The sequence below is a fragment of the Ictidomys tridecemlineatus genome (genome assembly GCF_052094955.1).
Source record: "Ictidomys tridecemlineatus isolate mIctTri1 chromosome 1 unlocalized genomic scaffold, mIctTri1.hap1 SUPER_1_unloc_1, whole genome shotgun sequence".
Lineage (NCBI taxonomy): Eukaryota > Metazoa > Chordata > Mammalia > Rodentia > Sciuridae > Ictidomys > Ictidomys tridecemlineatus.
The window spans coordinates 7,284-25,769 of record NW_027520942.1 but is presented as its reverse complement, the minus strand read 5'-3'; the positions used below and the strand labels follow the sequence as shown (position 1 = coordinate 25,769).

General features: G+C 41.9%; 1 pseudogene; it reads right to left on the bottom strand.

Annotated features, from left to right (window-relative positions):
* Window positions 1–1,049: 1,049 nt before the first annotated feature.
* On the bottom strand, window positions 1,050–1,603 carry LOC144372181 (homeobox protein TGIF2 pseudogene; annotated as a pseudogene).
* Between the last annotated feature and the right edge of the window lie 16,883 nt (window positions 1,604–18,486).

The following is an 18,486-nucleotide window of genomic DNA, read 5'->3' as shown; positions in this document are numbered from 1 at the left end:
TCATCATGAGGCGTGGGAAAATTGAACAACAACCCTGAGTCAGGATTATCGTATACATTGGTGGGAACAATCAGGGCAGGAGTGATTGGTGCTCCTAGGTGGGGTACACATTCAAACTGATTGGTTTAGGTCCTGCAATGCCTACGTGCCAAGCAACTGGAACCCTTAGTTATTAAACAACCAGAAAGTCAGTGGAAATATTTACTGGGCAGTTCCAGTATTGTCCTAAAAGCTGCAGGGATTACAGGTTTTGGGGGTAGCAGAGGGACTCTAACAATACCTAGTCTTTTACTTTTTAACGCAATCTCTGCACTTTGGAAACTTTAGGATGCCTGGTCTTTTACACTTTAACTCAGGCTCTGCGACTTAGAATCAGCTTGGAAATTTTACCTATACAATACCACCTCATTGATTAGAAAGGTATTGATGAATACAGGGGATTGAATAGTGTCCTCGCCAGATTTCTCTGTATTCCCTTTTTCTGTTTGCCTCTGATTAGAGTTAGTGGTTCTTTTCTTTTCTTTTTTAAAAGATTGGTGTTTTTTGTGTTTGGACCTTTATTTTGTTTATTTATATGTGGTGTCCAGAATTGAACCCAGTGCCTCACACATGCTAGACAAGTGTTCTACCCTTAGCCACAACACCATCCTGAGGCCTTTTCTTTCTTTGGATCTTTTGTCTCTTCACTGAGGAGGCCTGGAGACTTGGCAGAGTTAGCAGAGCAGTCCGTGTCACAATGCAGTGATGCCAGCTGACACCATCCTGTGAAAGACCTCTGGACAGAGAAGATGGTCCTGATGCTTGGCAGTGATCTATAGAAGACCCTCTGTATAGAAGGGAAGTGAACCAGGAACCCAGAACAGCTGGCTTGAGCCTTGAGCACCCCTGTTGGCTGATGCCTTCTTGGGGTTCTCAAAAACTAAAGTGATGGAAATGTGTAGGATCTAGGGTGCCATGTCATGCTGCTCCTGATGAAGCCTTAGTTCTTTCAATTGACTCTAATTCCTACCTGTGAGGGTATTGTCTGCACTGAATTGTTTTTTTTCTGCCTAGTTTATCAACTGTGGTGTGTTGATGAGTCCACCTGTGGGGTTCCCAGCCTCAGCCCTGGTCAGGTGTACTACTAGAGGTCAGTAGGAGAGGGGATCTCTCTGTTGGCTTTCTGAAGGCTGCTGGCTTTCCCCACTGGCCTGTGTTGAGCAGCATGGAGCACACAGACAAAGAGCACACTGATGGGCCTGGTAGTGATACTGTCAGCACTGTTACAGTAAGCAGCTATTGCCACCTGGCAGGGCCACTTTCCAGGGCTTACCACCATGACAGGAAATGTTAAATTGATTAGGGACTTTGACATCCTGTCAAAGCGTGTCTGGGGAAGCCACCGCCAGAGGTTGATGAACCAGACATATATGTGCAGCACTGAGAGGTTGGTCTGTCCAGAAAGCTCAGCTTCTGAATTGAGGGGCAGGGCTTGTAGCAGTGCAAGTACAGCCAGTCCCAAAGTATCTTCAAAGACCCTTTGGGCACGTTCTCCCTGCACTTCCTCTTGCTAACCAGGGAGAGAAGGCTTTGGTCCTCACCCAGATCATGTTCGACATGGTGCCTAAAAGCTAGACAGGACCTTGGATGAGCTTTTCTTAATGGCTTTCAGACCCACTTGGCCTCATCTGGGCATTCTGGGTGGGACAGGGGAACTGGGGTTGCACACAGCATATCGACCAGGCCTGACAGCTCACAGTCTAACCTCCTTAACTTTTTTTATAATATTTATTTTTTAGTTGTAGTTGGACACAATACCTTTTTATTTTATTTATTTATTTTTTTGTGGTGCTGGGGATTGAACCCAGAGCCTTGGACATGCTAGGTAAGCGCTCTACCGTTGAGTGACAACCCCAGCCCTAACCCACTGAGCTTTAAGAGAATACATTCATGCTGTTTTATGCCATTAAGTGAGTGTGGTAAATTGTCTACACTCAATCATTTCTTCTGCCTTGTTAATCAACTGCTTAAAGTCTGAATGTCTGGCTTTCTATAATTAGATTTTGGGCTATTGAAGGGAAAAATATTATTATTTACATTTTTATTGTTTTGAGTATTTCTTTTATTTCTGTGCCCCCAACCCAGTATTGGGAATTGAACCCAGGGGTGCTTTACCACTAAGCTTCCTTCTTAGCCCCTTTTTAAAAATGTTTTGTTTTGAAACATGGGCTTATCAAGGTGCTAAGTCTGGCCTCAAACTTATAATCCTCTTGCCTCAGCCTCTCAACTTTCTGAGATTACAGGCAGATGCCATGGTGCCCAGCTTTTTTTATGTACTTCTTAGTAACCAGAAAATTGCATACACATATATAATCACCTGTAAATAAGTATGCAACTTAATGCAATAGCATTTTACTTTTTAATTTTTTCTCCTCTTTTTAAAACTTATTCTTTTAGATATACATGATGGTAGATGTATTTTGACGTATTTTACTAACATGGAGTACATCTTATACTAATCAGAATCCCATTTTTGTAGGTTATACATGATATGGAGTTTCACTGGTCATGTATTCATTTATGCACCTAGGAAAGTCATGTCCAATTCATTCTATTTTCTTTTCTATTCTTATCCTCCCTTCCTTTCATTCTCCTTTGTATAATCCACTGAACTTCCATAGCTGCTCCCATTGTTAGATCTGCAGATCAGAGAGAACATTTGACTTTTTAGAATTGGCTTTATTTTACTTAGCATGATAGTCTACAGAGCCATCCATTTACCATAATTTCATTCTTCTGAGAATATTCCATTGTGTATGTACACTACATTTCCTTTATCCATTCATCTGTTGAAGGATAGGTTGGTTCCATAGCCTAACTGTTATAAACTGAGCTGCTATAAACATTGATGTGGCTGTGTCATTGTATAATGCTGATTTTTAGTCCTTTGGGTATATAGCATGGAGTGGGATAACAGGGCCAAATTCTAGTTCCTATTCAAATTTTTCTGAGGAATGCAAGAGCATTTTAAAAGTCAAAAATTTTAAAAATAGGGCTGTGAGTATAGCTCAGTGATACAGTGCTTACCTAGCAAGCAAGTGCAAGGCCCTAGGTTCAATTCTCTGTCCATGAAAGGAGACCTTCTCTAAGGCTCTGATGTGCAGTCCACAGCACAGATTAGAATCAGAGCTCTGTCTCCCACCCCATGCAGCACCCTTCCATCCTCTCTTCTCTCTTCATTCTGTCTGCTGCTAAGCAAGGGAACCAAATATTCATGAGGGCCTGTTCAACAACATCAATTGCCTAGTAATAAGTAAACAAGGAGACTTTGGTAAGTGATCAGTTTTTCATTTTTCTGGAACAGAAGTAGAAATAAAATCTACCAATCAGAACACTCAGTACTCCTAGGACTCAGTGGTCATGGATCAGGGTTAAAGGTCTGCCTGTTTCTGGGGAGCCTGTCAACAGGACTACATGGATTTTACCAAAAGAAGCTGCCAGGGAAGGCAACTGTCTGTTTGCTTTGCAGCATGGCAGTCTCCTGAGGCTGAATTTTATTTCTTCTGTGTCATGGGCATAGGGTTCCAGGCAGGGAGGCAGAAAAAAAACTATGGTGCCTGGGCTCTAGGCAAGTATCTGTGTGGAGGGCAGGCCTAATACAGCAGCCCCCATGGATTAGAGAGCATTTTCCAGTGGAAATGTAGCCTACCCCTCCAGGGAGTACCCTTGGTCCATAATCTTCTAATATCAGTGACAAAGGCAACTGGGATCTTAGTGTCATCTCTGCAGATTCCAGAGACTGCTTCACACAGGAGTGACTGGTCCATGACTTTGGCCTCCGGGTCAGAAAAAGCAGTGGCAGGGCTGAGAGAGGAGGCAAAGTGTTGAGTGGCTGCTCAGCATTTGGTGTATACTGATGGCACTCTTGCACAGTCTCAAAGTAGTGTTCATTACGTTGGGTGATAATGGTACTCCTTGAAGATAATTGCTTCACAAGGTTGGGTCTGAGGAACTTCAGTTGAAAAGCAAGCATCTTCACTCTACTGTCCTATATATCTAGGAAGAACAAATGAAAAAAGAAAAGCAATCATCTTGGATGCAACTATAAAAAATCTAATAGTATCAGTTATTAATTAGATTCAGGTCAATATATTTCTCAAATGCTTACTTATTATGAAATACCAGACTCTCTGTTTCCTGTGTATATGTGATATTCTCTGTTCACAGTGCTTCTTCAGAGCATGTGCCTGTGCTTCTACAAAGGCTTAATTCATGATCCCAAGTCAAACCATAGGTAAAGCTGCAGGTGTGTTCTCCATAGAGAGGACTGTTTGGAGAGAAGATGGAGATCAATTCTCCACTTTTGACTGGAATTCTCAGCTAACTGCTTTGTTTCTCTACTGATGAATTCAAAAATTATAAAAACTAATGGGAAAAGAGAGGTTGGGGGAAGGAGGGAAAAGGAATGGGAAGCTATAGACTTTAAATATGAAATAAACACATATGTTTCAGATTGAAATTCTTATCTCAACTTTTAATAGGTTGAAGTGTCATTTAAATTTTCTAAGCCACAGCTGATAGTCATTGTTCAATCTGTGAAGTGAGAACAAAATTGTTCATTTTAAAAAGTAGGTTTCAGGATGTTAAATATGTGTGGGTCGGTTAGGCACAGTTGTCACACACACCTGTAATCCCAGCAATGAGGAGGCTGAGTAACTGAAGGCTGAGTAACCCTGTCTCAAAATGATAAAAGAGTCTGGAGATGTAGCTTTGTTCTAGAGCCCTGGCTTTAATTCCCAACTGAAGAAGAAAAAATAAAATAGGAGCAAAGTACCTACAATTCCTGAGACATAATACAACAAATAACCTTTGTAAATTATTATCCCAGAAGCATAACCCCAATGAAGGACAAATGCATAAATGTAGCCCTTTAAAAATCTCCCTAACCTAAAAGGATTTTTCACCTTCTTCTACCAGAGCCACTTTATTGGTGTTTTCTTTTTGAAACAGAGTCTTCCTAAATTTCCCAGGCTTTCTACTACTTGAAATCCTCCCACCTCAGGCTCCCAAATAGGTGTGATTGTAGGTATGATCCACTGTTTTCTGGTTATCAGAAATTGGTTATTAAAAAATTGTCAGAAGCATACTTATATTTACATCTTATAGGAACACAGTCTATTCTGTTTAATGATTCTTTTACCTTCAGTGTCATCAACTCTGCATTATTATTTACTTAAGCATATATAAGTGCTTACCTGGGCCAGTCGTTATGAAAAGAGCTACAAGCATGACATTTTCTCTCTCAAATGTGGAATTTTATAACAACAAAGATTACTTGAATGCTTAGAGTCTAGGAAGGGGTGAGGAGAGGGTAAAAGACTAGTTGTTGGAAGTGACCAATGCACTCTGTTTGAACAAGGATATAACATGAACCCCATTCAATGATTGTTGTGAATATGTGTCAAAAAAAATTTTTTCAAAGCAGTAAAACAACAACAATAAAGATGAATAAAACTATTTTTTTCCTTTCCTTTGAGAGCTGGTGCAGAATTCTGAGAGAGAGAATTTTTTTTTAATATTTATTTATTTATTTAGTTAGTTAGTTAGTTCTCGGTGGACAGGTGCAGAATTCTGTAGTCCTTGAGTTCTACCTAGAAAGGGACCACAATATGAGGGGAAATTTGCCACCTTGGGAAAGCTGTGAGCAGGCAAGAACCAATCCACTTACCTGAGAGTTGCTGAGCAGGATCCTTAAAGTCACAGAAATGACTTCTTTTATGGATAGGATTGGAGACTTCTGTATAAGCACCTATCAGGTCTTGGCAGCCCTAAGCTACTGCAGATGAGTTCCTAGTCCCAGGAGATCAGTGCATGCAAAAGTACAGAAGGAAAAAAGAGCCTGCTGGAGGCCACATGTGTCCTCCAGGAGCATTCCCACAGCCTGCTTTTGCTTTCTTGGTCTCTGAAACCCATTTCTATTTCAGATCCACTGTCCTGTGCCGCCAGCCCCACACAGGAGTCCTGCAGATTCACAACTTCCTTGGTTGGGCTGGGTGCAATTATAATAAATCCAATTGTTATCAGTTGTTAATTAGATTATGGTTAACATCTTTAACAATAGCTTACTTATCATGAAATGCCAGTCTCTCTGCTTCCTTTACATATGTGATATCCCATGTTCATAGCACTTCTTCAGGGCATGTATCTCTGCTCTTACAAAGACTTAATTCATAATCCCAAATTAGCTGACTATCAACTCAAAGCTGGCTTTCTTCCAACTTTGAGGCTCTGCAGCCCACTGGAGTTTCCTTCTATACCCATCTTCCTTGTTGCTTCATATTCAAGTGACTGTAGTCACCTTTATGTTATTAAAAATTATTAAGCGACCAATTGTTCTGTTTTTTTAATTTAAATATTGATTTCTTAGTTGTATTCAGACACAATACTTTTATTGTATTTATTTATTTTTATGTGGTGCTGAGGATCGAACCCAGGGCCTCACACATGCTAGGTAAGCGCTCTACTGATGAGCCATAACCTCAACCCCGACCACTTGTCTTTCTATGTATTTGTAGTACTGGGAATTGGACTCAGTTGTGCTCTAACACTGAGCCACACATCTAGCTGCTGCTCCTTTTAATTTTGAGGCAAGTTCCAGGCTGGCCAGGAACTTGCCATGATTCTGCCTCATTCTTGCCAACAGCTAGAATAACAAGCTGGTGTGCCACTGTGCCCATCCATATCAATTTCTTTTACATAATTCACATCTACATATTTTCCCTTCATTCTAAGGAACATCTCTGACTCTTGTTGTATCTGCAATCTTGTGACACAAACCAGTAAAACCAAAATGTTCAGCATGGCCAGTGTACCATGGGCTTTTCAAATTGCTGAGAGTCAAAAATTAGCCTTTCAGTTCTCTTATCAGGATTATCTGTAACCATTGGTTCCCACACACTAACAAGTCATATAACCGCACTGTGCTAACTTCTAGGAAAAAACAGAATATCACCAGACATAGAGTTCTGTTTTCAGGCTGCTACTTCCTCACCCACCATCATCCCTTGAAATATCATAAATTTCCTGGGAGGGATCAGGATGCCCCTTCAGAGTCTTTGTTTCTGATGGTGCCATTGGAAGCAGTGGATGATATGCCAAGGATTCTTGTTGTATATTACACTACCTGGCTCCCCATTCATTATCTTATTTTTAATACAAATCCAAGGAAGGAAAGAACCTGGGAATGAGGTGAGGCCCTGTATTTAGATGAGGTCATTAGGTCTGTGGTTCTAGTGATCAGAACTCAGCTGTAGCAGTTTTTTATTCTTTACCAAGGAAAAGATAGGGGAGTGAGCTGAGATGCAAAAGCAAGTTGGGAGCTGAGATCAGCCCTCTTCTCCCAGTCCTTGGTCATCCTGACAGGTGTCTTTATGTGTGTGTGTGTGGGTGGGGGGTGTCCTAATTAAGCCTTCTGAGGATGGAAAGGGATGGAGTGGGAGAGGCAGTCAGGGACTGGTGTTGTCTTAGCTCCAGGCCTGTCTCCAGCCTGGATGTTTAGGAACATAGGAAGAGAAGCTAACCTTGTAGGAGAGTTGTGGGAACTCCTAGGAAAAGGAACATAGGAAGCAATGGTATAAAAGGAAAACGTTGGGAAACATGGTGGGAGTAAGAGACTCAGAACTCACTCTATTTTTTTGGAGTGATGTTCTCAGCCTTTCCCAGCAACAGAATCATATGGGGAGAAATGTCTCCCCCTTCCCTGACTCCACACACACACACACACACAAGAAGCCCCAGAAACCAAGTTGAAAGATTAAGACATTGGTTGGGGTGTATGTTGTAGTATTTTTGGTAAATTTTAATCAACTTCTGTAAGCACATTTTCTGACTTGATACACTAGGATAATAGACTTATTCCCAATGAGGATTAGATGATAGCACAGGTAAGGATGATCTCACATTCAGTTATAATTCTGTTTTTCCTATGCTAGCACACAGCCTGAGTCCAACACTTGAAACAGGGTTGTGCTGTTATATAGGTTTAACACTGGCTCATTTACCAGCAATTACCTCCCGTGAGCTCCCGCTCTGTCACATGCCTGCATAAGTTGGAGAGAAGAAAATACTGGAACCCTGACATCTACTTCTTACCCTCAGTGGTGACAATGCTGTCATCTTGTTTTTCAGGTGACACGCCTTCTCTCCCCGAATATTGAATCTAATGACTTGTACAGATTTCATGAGTTCTAGGCAGATTCAGCTTAGAGACTGCGATTGGCATCTGGGAAGCCAGTGAAGTACTTTACTCCTGCCTCCTCTGACCAGGCAGGAGTGGGTGCACCTGGAAACTTTGCTAGCAGTGCAGGTGTTGGGTAAGCAGGTGGGCAGCCCTAGCAAAGGAGCAGAAGTCCTCCTGGTGAATGGGGAGCCCAATCACACTGAGAGGAGTCCCATCCCAGAGAAGCTGAAACCCGCCTTTCCTATACAGAGGCCCCAAGAGGTGAAGGGACTATGCTCAGGGTGTCCGCCTTTGATGACAGCCTGGAGGCCCTGGGTCTTCAGGTATAAGCCTGGGCAGCAGAGAGGGCTTTACCCATGCCCTCACTGACTTCCTAAGCACAGCTCTTTTAAGCTTGTTCTCCAGTTTCTCTTGCCTCAGTTTACCTGTCGACCACTCTGATGCCTGGTGCAATTGGGTTTTCTCCCCACAGGGGCCCAAGGAGGCTTCAGCAGCACCCTTCAGTAGCTAAAAAAAAAAAAAAAAAAGAGGAAGCACTCCTTTAGGCATGCTTAGGGCTTTGTCTTAAAAGGAATCCAGGGGTTTTTGACCTTCTGGCACCACCTAGTGGGCAGCAAGATTTGAGCACCTCAAGGCCAGAGGAAGTGTGAGGGAGATGAAGCACAAGGGGAATGAGTCTTTGCTAAGTAGAGTCCATATCAAGTAGCCTGATGGCAGTTTTTAGCTGAAACAAAGTTCTGAGGGGTCTTAAAATAGTTGCCTTCTTCATCTCCATCAGTTCCTTTATCCCCCCAAGTGTAAGCGTGTTTCTCAGATCAGCTTGGCATTTTCTGCCACCCCCACTTAAGGTGTGTTGTCCAAGCCTTCCCTAAGGCCATCGAACTCACACCTAATCTTAAAAATGACTAGGCCTCTGACCATGAATGGGAAATGAACATTCAGATACTTTAAGATTTAGAGAATGCTGTAGGAGAAGGTTTACTATAAAATTCACCAATCTCATAAAGCTAATGTACCCTCAGAGCTTCTGAGAAGGTCCCTAGCCTTGTAACTTGGATACTTGAGGTTTTTCAGTCTTCAATAAATATATTTCGCTAGCCCTCCCCCATTTACTAGAACTTCTTCCTCCACAAAATCTGAATACACACCTATTGGAGTGGTGAGTCTCAGAATGGTATATTGGAATTTTAAAAGATATGAGTGTCAAAAAAGAGCTCGGAGAGGGGAAAGAGAAAGAAGAAACTAGAAGGACCTGAACTCTGAGACCTTCTCTGACTCACCTCCAAGTCTAGAGCCAAACCTAGCTTGGCAGACCTAAGGTATTGACTGTAGCTTAAAGATCCTGATACCTGATTCAGCCCTTGTTGGAGAATTACTTTCATATCACTTTTATATCCTGTGTTTAATAAACAACATTGTACTTGGCTAACAGGAAAAACCAGGGATCTCATTTCAACTATTTTATGTAAAATTCTTCCATGTCTCCAGGGTGGAACATTAACACATTGCTAAGACATTATTATAGGAACAAATGTATAAACTCATTGATTATATAGGATGAGGACTCAGTGGCCAAAGATGGCTCCATTTACTCTGGAGAAAAGAATTCTTGGGAAGAACTTGCTAGGACCCCAGATGAAGCTTTGTACTTCTTAAGTCTAGTGAACAGGGGGTGCAGTATCTCTGCTCTACTTATCATGCTGAGTAGCAGAGAGCCCTCATGCTTCTCAAAGTTGCAGGTCTCTTAAAACATGAGAAGACACAGGAACTAGAAGGGGAGAGAGTGAGAGTGGAGAGCTTCGGGTGGTCTCACCTTACAACTTCCTCCTGGTTCTGTTTTTCCCAAGTGGAAAGCAGATATTGGTACTTTTTGCCAGTTTCTTTGTAAAATTTTGATGCTGCAACATGTTGTTCTCTTTCCCAGCACCTGGACATTTGGGGCCTGAGGTCTCTGCAGTGCCCACCACTCCTTCCTCTCTCTTCCTCTCATAAATGACTGAACACTTTTCAGTGAGATAAATCTCTTTTTTAAATTTATCCAATTCTGTGGCTAATTATCATATTCTTTGTACCTTTTGATTTATTCATAATTGTGATTTTTCTTTTATTAAAATTTACAACATGATTAAAGCCTTTTCCTTTCACCTTTGGAATTCAAATTTTTTGTGGTTTTGAAGTCAAGAGAAATAGTAGTGTTGTAACTGTGACCTGAGCAAGAGCACAGGGATGTGTGAGTCACTAACATCATAGAAATTCAAATTTCAAAAGTGAGGTAAAATGTTCATTAATATCCTGTCACATACTAAACATCTGCCTTCTTTCCAAAGTAGGTAAGTAGGTAGATAGTCATATCTTAGTGACTCTCAAACAGTTGGTAGAAATATATAATATAAGATCATTTGAAAGCAAATATGGGAGCTGAGGGTCTAGCTCCTAGGTTGAGTATTTTTCTGGTGGGCTGTAGACTCTGGTTCTGATCCCCAGAGCCACAGAACACAAGGTGTTGAGAGCTGAGGGGGAGAGTGGAAGAGAAACCCAATAAGGCAACACAGATTCAGCATTTCACTGTGGATACTTGATGTGTGTGAGAATGCTTCTAAAACTGAAATTCCACTTTTTTTGAGGAGAAAATTATGCTTTAAAGGGAGGTGGACCCACAGTTATCACTTCTAGTATCTAGAGATAGTGACACCAATGATTATACCCCTCAGAGTGCCTGACTTTTTCTGCCCTAGTTATTTAAGCAAAAAGTAGAGCAATAACATCTGGGTTAGGTGCTGGTGTTGTGCCTCAGTGGTAGAGCTCTTGCCTAGAATGTGTGAGGCACTGGGTTTAATCTTCAGCACTACAATGAAATAAAGGTATTGTGTCCAACTACATAAATAAAACAAAAAAAAACCCAACAAACAAAAAACAGCTGGGCTAAGTGGCCCACATCTGTAATCCCAGGGACTTGGGATGCTGAGGAAGATGGATGGCAAATTCAAGACCAGCCTCAGTAACTTCAGGAGTTCTTAAACAACTTAAGAAGACCTTGTCTCAAATTTAAAAAGAAAAGGGTTGGGCATGGTTGCACATATCTGTAATGCCAGTGACTCAGGAGGCTAAGACACAAGGATGGTGAGTTCAAAGCCAGCCTCAGCAATTTAGTTAAACCCTTAATACTTTAGTGATTCTCTGTCTCAAAATAAAACCTAAAAAAAGCTGATATGTGGCTCAGTGGTTAAGCACCGAGGTTCAATTCCCAGTTTACGTAAATGAACAAATAAATAGGCTAGATTTTTGTCTCAATGATTAATCTCCCCTGGGTTCAATTCTGGTACAAAAATTAATAGTTTAGAAATAATGGGAAACAATAGGCAAGCCCACCTTACCCAAACACTGGAAAGCAAATCTCAACAATGGGATGATCTGAAGTTAGGATCCCAGAGAAGACTTGCCCCATCACTAAAGCTGCCCTTGTTCCTGACCAGGGAAAACCCTATTCCCTTCTCATGAAATAAGAATAAGTTTTAAAACTTTTTTTAACAAGTATACATGTTTTTGTACATTCTTCCCTAAAGATGGATTACAATTTACTTTTTATGAATTAAAGTAGGGGGGAGCTTGTTTTGTTATACAAACCCTCTATACTGATTTTACATAACTTATGGTGACAATCTGTTAAATGTCAAAAAAGTCTGTCTGTCTTTCCATTTTTTAAACCATTCTATTTTTAGTGTTCAGATAACAGTTAGCTGTGCCATGGACCTGCTCTTCTCAGCTGTGGGCTGCTACCTGGAAAAGCCAGGCCTTGGAGGTTGGGAGGGGCCCAGCAGGGAGTCTGGGGCTGGAAATAGTATTTCTAGGGGCTAGACCTGTGGGTGAATTTGTTGGGCAGCCTCTAACTCCTGACCTCGGACCCTTAGACTTTGCCTCCCACTGAGGCTGTGTCACCATAGAGTCAGCCCCCATCCAGTGCCTTGTCCTTGAAAGGTTAACTTGCCCAAAACAGTGAAAGAAAAAGCTGCTTTTATGTGAGCTTCTGCAGATTGTGAACTTGTGAGCCCTTCCCCTTACACACTGGGTATAAAGTTCTGAAACTACCTGAATCAGAGTTCAGGGAATTAATTGATTACAGTGAAATTTGTACCTCTGATCCTGGCTACAGCCAAATAGAACTATTTTCTGCTATCTTTAGAGCCCTGCTTGTCTGTTCCTACAACACTCCCAGGATAACTCTTTCACTCTCTCATCCTCTACCCTCTCTTTCTCTCCTTGGAGACCAGGGTAGTCAGGCTTGGCCATCACCATCAACAGTGGGGATCCTGAGATTTTCAAAAATTATTTTAAACCAATCAATCAACAAAACCTATTCAAATGAACACTGAAACCCCAGATGATTGGATCTGCCTCTAGGATTAGGAGATCCTGCCTTCTGAAGAAATATCCCCTGAGATCCTATCTCCACTCAACTTTACACACTGTGCTTCTGATCAAGAGGAGCCCAGAAGAGTAGAAATGATCAGGCAAGGTGTGCCTGGAGACTTTTTCTCCTCTGAGAGGCTGCAGCTATGGACAAATATTTGCCCTGCTGTGTGGAAGGTGAGGCTCCAGGGACTCAGGTGCTGCCAAGCCTTAAAGGAAGCAGATTCTGGGCCCTGGCTTCTGCTTTTCTATCCCAGACTGGGCTTCCTTTTTTGGGATCCCCAGGACTTCAACTGTGTAATGCCTTTTACACCTTGTGGGTCTCTCAGCTGGTCCTGACCCTTCCATGGACCCAGATCACACAGCACCATGATAAGAGAAACACAGCCACCTGCCTGTCCAGGACAGATGTGTGAGACCCAGCAGTAGCCCCAAGTACTCCCAGGAGAGGAGGATGCCTCTGAGAAACCCGGCTGACCAGCGTCCAGCCTGCCCCCATGATCGAGGAATCCTTACTTTGCCCATGCTCTTTCAAGAGTCTCCCTCTATGAGTGCCAAGAAATACCATCCCATGTCTGCAGGATGCTGCGTGAGGTTTCCAATCATGCTCAGTGAATTTAAACTAATGGGGGCTCTAGATTCCTCACCGCCTTCCTTTGGGTTGAGAGCCATGAGGTCTCTGCTAACATACTGCAATAGAAGATCCTCTGTGAATAAATGGTATTAAAAATCATTTCTCAGAGCTGGGGTTGTGGCTCAGCAGTAGAGTTCTCATCTAGCACATGCCAGGCCCTGGGTTAGATCCTCAGCACCACATAAGAATAGAAAAAATAAAGGTATTCTTTCTAACTACAACTAAAAAAAAATAAATAATTTTTTAAAAGTTTCTCAATTTAGTAATCATGTGAGAAATTTATGCTTTCTTGGATTTTCATGAATTTTCTGTCCCATGTATAATAACATTATAGAAAAGATTGTTTTTCACTTGTGTGTTTTTTTGGAGATTGAGAAAGGAAGGGTGGGTTTCCTGGGTGCCAGTATGTGTCTTGTGTGGGTATCTTTGCTGGATATGGGTTGGGTCCTGGGTCCTCTTTGCACAGAGGTCAGACAAGGTTCTCACTTGCCTGTTAATTCTGCCAGGTATAAATGTGTGGTCAATGTTAATTACAAGTATTCTTAAACTCATTTCACTTCTGTAATAGTTCTGGGGCAAAACAGCAATGCAGATTAATCCCAGAGTTCTCTGAACGTCGGAACCCTTTCCTCCATTTCTTAGAGTGAATTCCAGAAGTCTTACTTTTAAACTTTTGAGAGACCACAGGGAGAAATTTTACTTTGTCAGATTCAAAAAGAGTTTTCCAGGAAAGGCAAAACATGATAAGCAGAGTATTCCCTGAGAAACTGATAATCTAGATATGTGTGTTAGAGATGTTGATGCACCCTTAATGAAGTACTTCAATTTTCTACTTTCCTTTTTATTTGTATTTCTTTTTTTGAGTTGAATAGTAAAAATGTAATCAGGGAAAACCAGAAATGAAGTGCAGCCCCTAAGTTAATACTTTATTTCATGTTCAACATTTTCACCATCAATTGCAAAATACATTATAGACAAAAACGTGAAAGATTGGTACAATTGAAATATTCCTTGAATTCACACACTGGCAGGTCTCTCTGAACCGACTTGCAAATAAACACAGGTAGAATTAGGAATAGAGTTCTGTTACTGCTCTTTACAAGTAACAAGTCTTTGCTTCCCAGACTGCTGAAGTATAACACCAGAGAAGTATGCCAAGGCAAGTATAGAGTGGAAAGAAGAAGCTTTATTAAAGGACAGCAGAAAAGACTTCTCCCTGGAGGAAGAAGGGGACCCAAAAGGTGGAATCCATGGAAGGGCCAGGTCTTCCCTTTTTTATAGCTAAGGTCTTCTTTCAGCTTTCCCACATTCCTGTCCTTTGTTGTCCCTTATCTTGCAGTGATAGAATATAGGTGGGGAGGCCCAAAAGGTGAGAGATAGGTGGACTGGAGAAGTAATCTAGGTAGGAAGGGCCTGGGGTGGCTTTTGTATTGGCATCTTGGAGTTTGCTGGAGTCCCTTCTTTAATATTTCCTTGGGATAGGCTTGGGACCTTGGGGACATTAACATTTCAGTTTCCCCAAGTGCTGCACTGGTTTCCTGCACTCCATTATGGTCTCCATTTTATTTATCTTACTCCATATTAGACCCGATTTACCTAACTACACTAATTACCTATCTTTAAATCTGGCTTCAGGTCCACAATAGTTTTCACTCTTCCTCTTCAATTTTTTGAATGTGACTCAGAGTAATTGGTAGTGTTTCTCTAACTGCTTCTGTAAATCTTTCATAGAATTCATGAATGAAGCCATTATGTCCACAGCTTTCACTTACTGGGATAGTTTTTTATCCTGCAGTGGTGGACACTGAACCCAGGAAGGGTATCCTGCAAGTGCTCTGTACAAATGAGCTACATCCTCAGCCTCACCTCGTGTTTGATTAGTCATTTATTCCCAGTCATTGTTGTAGCTTTGTTCTGGTGTTCCTGTTGATTCAGTCTTGGTAGTTTCTGTTAATGTTAGCATTCATTCAACTTGATGGGATTAAGACATACCAAAGATTAAGAGATTCTGAGTGTGTCAGTGAGGGTGTGTTTAGGAATGATTGACATGTGGGATAACAACTGAAGTGGAGACCCTCCCTAAAGTGGGTCAGAACCATCCAATAGCATGGTGGCTTGGATGGAATAAAAAATGGGAGGACAAGGAAGCAGTAGCAGATACAAGTGTGATTCTTTTAGGAATGGTTCTTGATTGCTGCTGCCATCACTTGAGAATATCAGACTCCTGCTTCTTCACTGCTGCAAAGTGAGCTCTGCCAGTAATCATCTAAGGAGTTTCTGGAAGCCTTCTGTTTCAGACTCTGAGAGTATTGTTGATCTCTCTTGTTTCGGGGTCTTCAGTCACTTGTGCAGCTACTGGTTCCTCCAGCTCTACAGCCTGCAGATGGCCATTGGGGACTATCCAGTTTCTGGTCAAGTAAGCCAATCTAACCAATCCCTTTTTAGAATCATACTTCCTGTTGATTCTGTTCCTCTGCAGAGCCCTGACTAATACACCTTCCTGGTCACTGTTTCTGCTTCATCCCAGAAATTTTGGTATAATGTGTTCTCATGATTATTAGTTATCTATATATTTTCTCCTCTATCTTATGCTTTTTTCCTTGATCAGAATATTATTTTATATTCTTTTTTGCTTTTGACAAATTTGTGAATTTTCACTTCCTTTTTATTATGGATTTCTAGCTTCATTCTATTGAGGGTTTAGAAGATACTAATGTGTGTAAAATATTTCGCTGAAAAAATCTCCAGTATGGGACATAAATACATTTCATGGGGTATTATGGCCTCATTTACTCTAAAGAGCCCAAAGTTCTCCGATTATCATATTGGGGTTTCATTTTTCAAGTTATGAATTGGATGGAGTTTGGAATGAGGTGATAGATCAATCCGATTATAGCACCAGATCTGAAACCCAAGACTCATTTGCCATTTTAAATTTCTTTTTGGAAGTATTCCTAGTCACAAATATTCTACCACATAGGCAGAGTTCAGGAAGGAAAAGGGTTACAACCAAACCAAGTTGTGATAGTCTAGGTATTGTGCTGACAACCCTACTGAAGCCAGAAGAAAAATGTCCATTTTTCAGTGTCTTGTATGGAGCAAGACTTCCTATTACACAGACTAACAGATAATTGTTGCTGTTGTTAATCTCATTAAGTGAGCTTTGTAATGGGATTTCCTTTCAGGATTAAAGCAAACACTACCCACGTTCCCAGTGTGGTTGGACACTCACTGGAGGCCAGAGGAGTTTCAGAACAACAAAGCTGCTGCCTGCTGAGTACTACATGCTTGGTGGTACCTGGTGTGAGGCCCACAAGGCCATGGAACAGCACTTCCCCTGCTGTGTGCCACAGGCTTCGCATTCTGCATACCAGGCACCAGGGCTACAGAGGCCTCAAACCCTGAGCTTAATATGTCCTGGGTCCTTGCCATTGCCCTTCTATATCCAACTGCCAGATACTTCCTATGACTACCAAGACTTGCACTGCAACCTGCATCCCACACCCCAAACACATCTTCTCTGGCATTAGTCATGGAAAGATGACTTTCCCTGGGCACACAGCACTTTGTGCCATGACTCAGAGCTTCCTGTCCTGGACTTTGCATCCCAGAAGAAGCCCAAGGCGCCCCCAAGAAAGTCAAGGGTCTTCAAAGTGCCTCACCATCAACCACCCACTGGGATTTTCTTGTGTTCCAGGTGTGTGGGTGAGGGATGTCTAGATCCCAAGACCTCTGGTGGTGACCCTTGTAAGAGTCCTCTTCCCCCTGCTCCCATCAGCGTCCAGGAGACAAGCCAAGGTTGCTGGGAGTGGATCCAGGCCCTTCTGCACAAGACTCCCTGAGTCAGCTTGAGTCTGCAACCTTTGAGACCCAGGAGCACTGAGATTCCTCCTACAACCATGTTTGGAGAAGGGTTTTGGAAGGAATCATCTAGAAGTAACGCTTCTGTTTGCAGGTCCACCATGGAGGCTTCAGAGGTCTTGTGCATTTTTCTTCTGTTTTCTCAATAAAATTGTGTCAATGCAAAATTCTTGGTTGTAGTATACTCCTGTTGGGGATGTTGGGGATAGAGGAGGCTCAGATCTCTGGGTGGTGAAAGACCAGGTCTAGATCTAAGGGGTCAATTCTAAACCTAACGGGGCCCTCCCTCATTGTTCTTTCTCTGCTTATTGGCAGCATGATTAGGTGGTGTCTCCAGGTATCTAGAGCACTGGTGTATTGGGTATTGTACACACACTGCATCTCCAAGTAGATACACAGCAGCCTTGAGAACCCAGATGAGAAATGATCTTCCTGTGTTACCCTGCCATCTAGTTCCCCCAAGACTATTTAAGAGGTGCTTTCACACCTTGTAGTTGAATAAATGCTACCTCTTCCTGTCTTCCTTTCAAACCCACCTACAATCTTCTGTTTCTTGGGACTCACAGTCTGCCCAGGCAGTCAAGATTCAATGGAGTGGAGCTGGGGTTGTGGCTCAGTGGTAGAGCACTGGCCTAGCATATGTGAGGCTCTGGGTTTGATCCTCAGCACCACATATAAATAAATAAATAAAGAAACAAACAAACAAATAAATAAAATGTATTAAACAAAGATTCAAAGGACTCAAGAAGCCAGAGAAGAAAATCAAGTCTAGCTAGGGAAGGGAAGGCAATCTGACCAGTCTGGGTCACAGCTGCCACTATACCCTTGACTGTGCTCACTGTGAGGCCATTCAACAGACCTCAATAGCTAGACCTCCAAACCCTTGGCCTTGGTATTCTCCCATTGGCATAGATCCTCCAGAAGACTCCACCCAGAGTGTTCTGCTGCCAGGGGTCCTGCAAAGAACTCTACTAAAGATGGCCTTCTTGGACCCAACTTTGTCTAGCGTTTTTATAATTCGAACTTAAAATCATGAATCTTTGGTTTTTCACAACCTTATAAGATGTATCTCAAATAATTTTTAGTTCTTGTTTTGGGACATGATCTAATGAAGCTGCTGAACAGTCTCTTAAATTTTTTAAAGTATTTTTATTAGGTGTTTATAAACATTTTTATTTTATTTGTTTGTATGTGGTGCTGAGAACCAAACCTAGTGCCTCACACATGCTAGGCAAGCGCTCTATCACTGAGCCACAATCTCAGCCCCATGAATTCTTTTTTATACAAGAATTGAACTTAAGGGTACTAAACCACTGAGCCACATACCCAGCCCTATTTTGTTATTTTGTATTTTACTTACAGACAG